General features: G+C 43.3%; 1 long non-coding RNA gene across 1 annotated transcript in view; it reads left to right on the forward strand.

The window, feature by feature from the left end:
- LOC142830280 (uncharacterized) overlaps window positions 1-8,495 on the forward strand; it is a 66,853-nt gene extending 58,358 nt beyond the window's left edge. The window contains exons 2-3 of the long non-coding RNA XR_012905428.1: window positions 5,187-5,335; window positions 8,294-8,495. This is a non-coding gene — a long non-coding RNA (uncharacterized LOC142830280). The remainder of the gene's footprint in view (window positions 1-5,186; window positions 5,336-8,293) is intronic.
- The last annotated feature ends 970 nt before the right edge of the window (window positions 8,496-9,465 follow it).

Genomic DNA, 9,465 nt, shown 5'->3' on the forward strand with positions numbered 1-9,465 from the left:
TGACCTCATTTTCCTCAAAGTTTCACCCATTTTTGTAAATATCACCTTCTCTTTGGCTCAAAAATGGATCCATTTTCACATTAAATTGAGTTTAATGGCATAAATGCTCACAGACATGGGGTTACATTTTTTAGAGAGTATGCACAGAGAGGAAACTTTGTATTTGTGAACATGAACATATGCACTGGAACCTACTTTCTAGAGTTATGTTCAGAGAATAGAAATGTGACTTGTATGTTTAATCAAAGTGACTGACAGGCATTGAATAATGAATGCTCGTAACAATCAGCTTATGCATGACCAGTCTACAGACATAGATGTATTTTTTACAGAAATAATTGAGTAACTTAGAAAAATGAGTAAATAGGAGAAAACATCAAACCGATTTGTGGGCAAGTCATAAGAGACATTAATTTTATATTATAAATTATTTGCTCAGCTCTGCTAATGGCCAAAATAAACCCATCCTGAAATTGCTGGCAAAATGTCGGCGAGCTAGTCTGATATGAAAAACAATCCTGGGTAACTTGAGCAAGAATACTGACAAATCCACCAACAAGTTAACACACGTAGAAAGCATGTATGAGTTTGTTCCTGTCCTCTGAAGCAAAATAAGTAGGTCAAAAGCTTTATGCTTGCACTGAGGACATTCAGGGTGAGACATGATGGCTTCTCCATCAGTATCCTTCTGGGAGTTTTCCTAGGGGTTGTGATTGCTCATGACAGTGTAAATCCTTGGAATTCCTCTGATGACAAGAGATCCACTTTCCTGACAGTACCGTACAATTAAATGATGGCCACATTAACGCCATCTTTATGCCGGAAGCCTACTGACCGCTATTCTTACCTACGTGCCTCTAGCTTTCATCCAGGACACATTACCAGATTGATTGTTGACAGGCAGACTGTAAGATACAACCGGATTTGCTCCAATCACATAGACAGAGACAAACACAAGGTCTCTATCAGGCATTCTTAAAATTTAGATACTCACCTGGCTAAGTGAAGAAACAGATTGACAGAGCCAGATGAATACCTAGGAATCTGTTTCATCAAGATGGGCTCAACAAGGAAAATAACAGACTAGTCATCACCTACAGCTCCCAGCTTAAACCCCTTCAGCACATCATTGACAATCTATACCCTGGAAAATGATCCTGGAAACCAATCCCTTATTCTCATGGCCTTGGGAGACAGGCCAATCCTTGCCTACAGACAACCCCCTAACCTGAAGCAAATTCTTTTCAGCAGCCTCACAACACAACTCAGATACACTCATCCAGGAACTACCCCTACAATAAAACCCACTGCCAACTCTGTCTGCACATTTATCCAAGCGACACTATCACAGGACCTAACCACACAAGCCACAACAGCAAGGACTCGTAAGACTGCACATCCTCTACTGTGATCTACGCTATCAAGTGCCAGCAATGCCCCCTGCCATGTATATTGGCCATATTGGACAGCCTCTGACAAGGATAAATGGACACAAGTCAGATATCAGAAAAGGTAACATACATGAAACTGTAGGGGAACATTTTAACCTGCCTGGTCCCTCAATCATGGATTTAAAAGTAGCCATTCTTCTACTAAGAAATTTCACAAGCCAACTTCAGAGGGAGAAAGTGTGCAGAATTGACCTTCACATACAAATTTGACACTGTTTCCCTGGGATCGAATGAAGACTTGAATTTGATGGCCCATTATAAAGTAAGGTTTCCTTACAGTCAACACCTCACTGACCTCAAAAGCACTTCCAGCCCACTCAGCCTCATTAGCACTGGCACTACGATTGACAGGAGTTTTTTTCCACTCTCTCTTCTTATTCTATTATATATTCTGAGGGTCCTCTCTTTTTTTCTGTGCTCAAGTTCATCTGAGAGTGGGTTTTGTCCATGAAAGCTCATGATACCTATATATAAAAAAATGTGTTGGGTCTCTAAGGTACCACAGGACTCGCTGTTGTTTCTAATGACATTGTGCACACACGCAACGCAATATGAGGCCCTGGCAGAACGGCATGTGAAGCTCCCCAAAGCTTCACTCCTGCGCTATGGCCATAACCCACCCCAAAATCCACTTGCTTTTTGACTTGGCAGTAGCAAGGGCATCCACAGAAGAGCTGGGTGCTGGGTGACTTGCAGTTTATAATTTTTTAGCAGGTTTGTCCTTCCTTCCTCCTTGGACCCTTTATCATCTTCTGGTAGACTTGGGTCTATTCTGGAAGAGGGCAGACTTGGTCCCTGCCCACCTGTGCAGAGGATGCCGTGGGTGAAGGACACTCTGAGCTGAAACATGTCCCCCCGCCCCATGCCCTATCACTCTTCACATACACAGAGTCCTATGCTGGGATGGCATTGTTGGGAACTCCTCCCCCACTTCCCTAGAGAAGTAAGTGTCAGAGTTAAGATACAGGGTGAGTCACGCTTCTCAGAGCTGTTTTTTCAGGATGCAGGGATAGGCAGACCTTGGTAACACTTATGTCACATTTTTCAAGCTTTTCTTCACAGCCAGGGGAGACTAGATTTTTTTTTTTTTAAATGAAAGCTGAGATTCTGATCTCATCGACTGACTCCAGCCAGGATCCAGGGTCCTAAATGCCTGAGCTTTAGTCTTGACTCACATGCAAACGCTTCACTCAAAACTGCCCACAATTAGGGTTTAAGTCATTCACCTGGATGCTGCTTCCTCACAGAAGAGGGGGATGGTACGTAGAAGGGCAGCCTAGGAATCCCCAAGGGTACATCTGCTGTGCTGACGACTTGGGCTAGAAAGACTTGTGCTAGGGCTTTCAATATAGCTGTGTAGACAGGCCTTCACAGACAGCTCTAAAGCCCACCCCTTCCCTCCACTTCATAGCCCCAAATCCAGCCCGAGCTGCAGTCTCAAAGAAATGTCCACGCGGCTATTTTTAGAGCCGTACCACAGATCCCACCGGCCTGAATCTGTTGACCTGGGCTAGGAGATTTACAGCTGCAGCTATGGAGATCATAGACTACTAGAAGGGACCTCAAGAGGTCATCAAGTCCAGTCTCCTGCCCTCACGGCAGGACTAAGCAGCATCCAGATCATCCCTGATAGATGCCTATCCAACCTACTCTTAAATATCTCCAGTGATGGAGATTCCACAATCTCCCTGAGCAATTTATTCCAGTGTTTGACCACCCTGACAGTTAGGAATTTTTTCCTAATGTCCAACCTAAACCTCCCTTGCTGCAGTTTAAGCCCATTGCTTCTTGTCAGGGGTACCCAGGCTGCCTTATTCTCTCCCTTGTATATTTTTTAAAAAGCTGTAGGAGAAGAGGGCTTGGAAGGGGTTAAAACCCTCAGAAAATGATTCCATAATCAAGCCACCTAGGTATACGCCATACCATCCAGCCATGGGAAAATATTGTAGAAGCAGTTCACAAGGATAGCTAGAAATGCTCATTGAAGGGATTAGCTAGGACTGTTGTAGTACCATTGGGGGAGGGGAGAGATTTACAAAAGGGCTGAGTTCCTGTGAGTCTATGGGAGTTGCTGGATGCGCTGCACTTCTGTGAAATCAGGCCAGTTTTTTAGGTGTCTAAACATGTGGACTCAGACCCTGATTTTTGAATTTGTTGGTCTTTGTACATGTAAAGTTCTTTGTGTGGTTTCAGTAGATGGGCAGGTAACATTGTAGCACTGTCTAATGGTTAAAGCTGAGGACTGGCAGCCAGGATGCTTGGGTTGCTAACGAGCTTTGCAAGTGACTTGATGTGTCCCAGTGTCTCTCTGTTGCAGTGTGCTGCGTAAAGTTGGTATGTGCTTATCAAGCTCACAGAATGCAGGCGATTTGATTTTTTTTTTGAGACGCTTGGACAGAGAGGCACTGAATAAGTGTGAAGGGTTTTTTCATTATTATCATTATTAATTGTGCTATCAAAAGCAGGGGTTCAAGACTCCCTCCTTTATATCGATGAAAGAGAAGACAAGTTTTAAGTAGCGTCTGCCTCTGTGATGATCGTAATTCACCGCTCTCGCAGTTTGGCATGTTTTAATTGGTGGGATTTTCGTTTCATCACTGGCAACCCCCAAATCATCTCGTTAATTTCAGTGAACATTTACGTTGTCAGGAGGTATTTGGTTTGAAGTCTCAAGGAGCTTCTAATTTATATAATGCTGAGGCCACGGCGAAAGTAATTTAAAATTTCTTGCAGGTACAGTCCTTTTGCAACCTGGATCCCTGCCAGCTTTCAATAGCTCCCTGCTGGCTTTTGCCAGAGCTTCGCCAGCTTTTGCTAAAGCTGTGCACCAGGGTGCATGCCCTTACTTTCACCTCTAGGCTGAGGTGTCTGTACAGCTCATAGCTCACTGGGCGGGGGTGACTGATAAGTGCTGTGCTGTGATAGGTGAGAGAGACAAAGGGTTAGAATGAAGCTGTATTGTTTTCTTTTCCATTGCAGATGCATCATTACAGCGACAATGGGCTTAGTCCAACCAGGCCCAAGGCTAAGGGTAGCACAGACTGAGGTGACTGACAGAAATCAAAGTGAAGTATTGACGTAAGGGCGTTCCCTTGACTACCCCACACTTTTAATGTGCATCTTTCAAAGCCCCCAAAGGGCTTTACATACAGTGGTTTCTAGGTAGGAACAAGGCTAATTGAAGCACATCTCAGATGTCCTGCGAAAACACCCAAGATTCAAGTTTCCTTGTTTCTCCTCCCCACACCACCCAATTTGTTCTGCCATGCTACCTGTGGTGTGTGTGTACCGGGAAAGCGCCACTCCCCGTGAAGCTGGAGGAGGCCTATGTTCCAAACGGGTGTATGTGAATTAAGTTGAGAAGAGAATCGTGGATAGAACTGAAAAGTGGGGGAAATCGTACACTGCACTAATGGGAGATTCAGCCTGATTCTCCAGGGATCTTAGTGCTATGGAGCATAGTCAATATGCATCTCCGCAGCATGAGCAGTGAACTTCCTGCTGGCATTTCAGTTCTTCCCATCAATGTAGTCCCCACGCAGCTTTGAGGAAACCAGTTCCATACCAGAATCTGATCACCTGCCGCCGACACAACGCTACCAGTTGGGTAGTTGGGTAGAACGCAGCAGGTAATACTTCCTCACAGGAAACGAAGAATACGCTCTCTATTTGGTACCGCTTTCCAATGGATCACCACTACCACTTGCTGCAGCATCCTGGCTTTTTCTTACGCAGGTGTAATGGCAGCAACACCATGTGGAGTCCTGCTCGTGCAAGCTTTGATTGAGCCAAAGTGCCAGCCAACCTGGGACCATGGTTACATACTTGAGTGACGGCCATGTGATGCTGCAGTTTCACTGCTATTGTAAGCAAAGCTAGCTAAGGTATGCTTTCATATTCTGCATCCATATTTCTGTTTGCAGTGTAGATATGCCCTTTGTCTCCCATCCCAGCACTGACCTGGCTTAACCCTGCTTAGCTTGAGAGGTCTGATTGAGCTCAGAGGGCTACCCCTCCAAGATGGATTGATAGAGTCAGGAAAGTTAAGAAACTAGGGACAAAGATTACTTGCCAACTTTCATTTTTCATATGGTTGGGTAGCACAAATGCCCCGTTTGGTTCATATGTAAACTGATTTTGGCAGGGAGATAAATCTTGCAGTTGTCGTTGTCAAATTATGGCTAAAAATAAATAGATGCTATCTTTGCACTCTAAGAATTAAGCTAGTATTATGCTGGGGAATTAATCACAGCTGAATGTTTAAACTGATGCTAATGAGTACTCAATGAATCTGCAAAACCCATTCAATTTTTCTTCAGTGGTCTCTGATGGCACTTATTTTAGCATCATAGTTATAATGCTATGATTAAGGCCAAAAATCCAGCGTCTGGGAACATTATAAATATCTAGTAGCAAAACTCTACCGTCAACACTTCTGAACATGCCAGGCCTTAGTGGCTGCCTCAATTTACGACATACTTGTCCACTGATAACATTGACTCATACTGGCCACTCAAAATCAGTATATGGATTGGAAAACTTTGGCCTTGACAGGTTTACCTATAAGATATAGTAAGAGAGTTTGTTGGGAATACCAGGCCCCTTTTCTAATCACTAGACTCCTAGATTCTGTTTTGCCCCTAAATCACTGTGTGACCAACTTACTTATACTGACATTTTCAAAAATGGCCTCTGATTTTGGATCCTTCTGGAACGGGCTTTCAGAGGTATAGGGCACCCTGTGAATTACAGCACTTGAGTCGCCAACACTTATGGGGCTTAATATTTGCAAAGGGCACTGAGATCCATGGATGGAAGTGAATAAATATGAAAGTGCCATCATTAATTAAATAGTTGGACCAGAGACCAAGTGAAAATGATTCTCTAAACAAGTGGTTAGGGCACTCACTTGAGCAGTGTGAAATCCCTACTTTTCATCATGCGATGGGGTGAGGGGTGGAAGGGGGTTGAACCATAGTCTTCCACATTCCAGGGTATACTCTAATCCAGGGCTGGGCAAGATGCACCCACCTAACACTTTGATCCAGCTTGCAGATGGCATCTGGCTGCTTTCAATTTATATCCTGCTGCCCATGCCACTGAATTTCCAGGCAGTGGCTCAGGCAGCAGGATGCTATTTAAATGGCTCATGACAGCTCTCAGTCATGGTGCTACTCCAGCAGAGGCTGGAGCCGTGAGCTCTTTCAATAGCTGCAGCAACCCCGGGCAGCTGCCAGGCAAGGCGGAAGCGGTGCTGTCGTGAGCCCTTTGTGTGGGCTGCACTTTCAGCAAAACAGATTTATGAGTTTAAACTCAGGCAGGAGGTTAGACCGTGTATGATCTTAGCACTAGAGAAGGTCAGTCATCTTGGGATGAATCTCTTCACACCTGTTCAACTGAAGGCTAGCGTGATAAAAACCACAACACTTCTGATCTCATAAGAGCCTATAGCTGTATAGCTAAAACTGCATTTTAACATATCCTTTATATGTATTCGTACTTCAACCTCAGAACTAACTCATGTACCAGTTTTATACATTGGTCATGCTGCGTATTTAGCCTCTTAACAGCCCATACTTCTGCCATGTAAAATACTTACATTTTAAATGTACTTCTTAAATTTGAAACACCAGATTTGAAACACTAATTCTGAGCAAAAAAATGTATTTTTTTTTCTCCGTGTTCTGGGTGACTCAGAGGTATAGCTGCCTGCTTTATTACTTAAGACAAAGAGGTTTTTCTTTTTAGCACTGGGTTAATTATATACATCAGATGTTTTACTAATGGAAATATGTTATATGCATTATTTCTCATCCTGTTGCACTAGATTGGTAAGTACCATTTTCCATACTGTATAGATGGAAAAACTAAAGTCAGTGATTAAGTCAACTCACACAGTGAGCTGAAGGAAGACACGGGGTTGGAAAATTCAGACAAGGTCCTTGTTCTCAACTCATACTCGCTCCACTAGACAGCACTGCATTTCTGGGTCCTTACTGTGCCTAACAGAGCATCCAAAACCCTCCCCTGTTTTCCAAACGGAGAGTGAAAAGTCTGAAGCAGAAAGATTATAGTTGGACTTTTCAAACACAAGCAGAATTTTTAGAACTGGCTGTTTGGAAAATTGTATGTTGACTTGTAAACATCACAAATGCCATAGAGAATGACAGAGAGAGAAGACATATGAAGCCCCTTCTATACTCATTTTTCTGATTTTTAACTGAATCTTGGAGGATCCATAGGCTCGTTGAGTTAACACAAAGCACCACTTCTGTTGTCCACAGACATTCTTCCGTCTCTTAACTGACCACAAGCTAGTGTGTTGTGATTTATTGCAGCACTCCTGTAACAGGTGTTGATCATGTTTGATACTGATTATGAAGATCTCTGCTTTGCAGGAGATCTCTTTTAATATAAAAAGATAGCATAATAAACAAGAAACAGAACCAATGAGGGGGAAAAAACGCACATACTTGAAGGCATTCATCATCTTTAATAAGCTTAGCCAGCTGAACACTGCTAATCAGCTGTGAAGTCCTTGCTTTGAAGAAGCAGCAATTCAGTTGTATACCTAATAGGGTAAATATAAGATAAGCCAAAAGAGATGGAGAACATTTGTCTATCTAAAAGCTTTAAAGATTTTGCCAAATGTCACACACCTGATAAGGTGCTTTCAGAAATTGTATCACTTTAAGTGGAGGTGCAGTTATCTTTTATTAACACTGGGCTATGACATTCAGATGACTCACAAATATTAACGCTTCAATCATCAAAGGAAATATTTGATTATTTAGAATATAGTGAAACACCTTTATCCTAACTCCTGTATATTTACATTCCAGATCCTTCCAGTGCACCATAATGTTCCTCCTGAAACAGAGGTAGTAGGGCCCAATCCAAAGTCCACAGAAGCCCAATCCAAAGTCCGAAGGCCGCTGCAGGCCAGACCCAGACATCTTGAGGCTCAGAGGGATACTATTTGAAAAGCGTGTTCAAAAAGTTTCACTGTATTTTCAGTCTCAGAATCTATTTTAGCCTATCCAATCCCAAATAATAAATGCAAATATTACTTAGTATTAATGTCACTGTGTACTTCGCATGGTCTATTTTGTTTATTCTCCACAGTGCTTTTCTTCTAATAGCATAAATGGTTTTTGTTCTCCTTTCAGATCAGATTCTGAAGTCCTTAGCAATTACTGTGCTGTCACCTTCTGAGTTTTTCTCAGACATCTCATCCCATTAACATCGTTTTATCAAATCTCCTCCTCCTGAACATTATAGCATTAACCCAGATCTTGCGGCATGGGGCCGCCATGAAGCAACAAATGGCGATGACCACTGGCAATTATAGCCACAATCCTGTCGATAGGAAGTTTGGGTCTAGTGGATGGTCAGACCCATGCCTGAGACAGCATAAAAGTTTGGCAGCATCCTAGGCAACTGAACAGCCCTTTTTAGGAAAGCACTTCTCAGTCCTTTTTATGGGAGAGAACTAGACAAGGTGCACCAATCACTGCCTGCCCCATAACACCAGGCTACTACAGCAACTACTACAGCTGGCAGATTATCTTACTGTGGTCAAGAAGCAATAAAGAAAAAAAGACTCTTGCTAGGTGCATGGAATGTCGATACCCTCGTGGAGGGAGGCGATGCATGAAGACCTGAGAGAAGAACAGCTCATGTCTCCAGAGAACCTGTCCGTGACAATATTGCTCTTGCAGCACTTCGTAACTCAAACGTGGCTGGGGAAGGTTCTATCAGTGGCTAAGCAGAGGATGAAGACAAGATCCATGGAGTTGGATTTGCACTTAGAACATCTTTCCTGACACCACTTCCTGGCCTCCTTGTCGGCTTGAATGAATGTTTCATGGAACTTCAGTTCCCCCCGAGACAGTCATCACAGCCTATACTGACCAGCACAAGGGCAAGCAAGGAGCACTTCACATCTGTCATAGTCAATCAGGACAAGCTCATGCTGCCTGGCTCTTACTACATTTAAAAAGCAGAGCCACAG

Source organism: Pelodiscus sinensis, chromosome 7 (genome assembly GCF_049634645.1).
Source record: "Pelodiscus sinensis isolate JC-2024 chromosome 7, ASM4963464v1, whole genome shotgun sequence".
NCBI classification, from domain to species: domain Eukaryota; kingdom Metazoa; phylum Chordata; order Testudines; family Trionychidae; genus Pelodiscus; species Pelodiscus sinensis.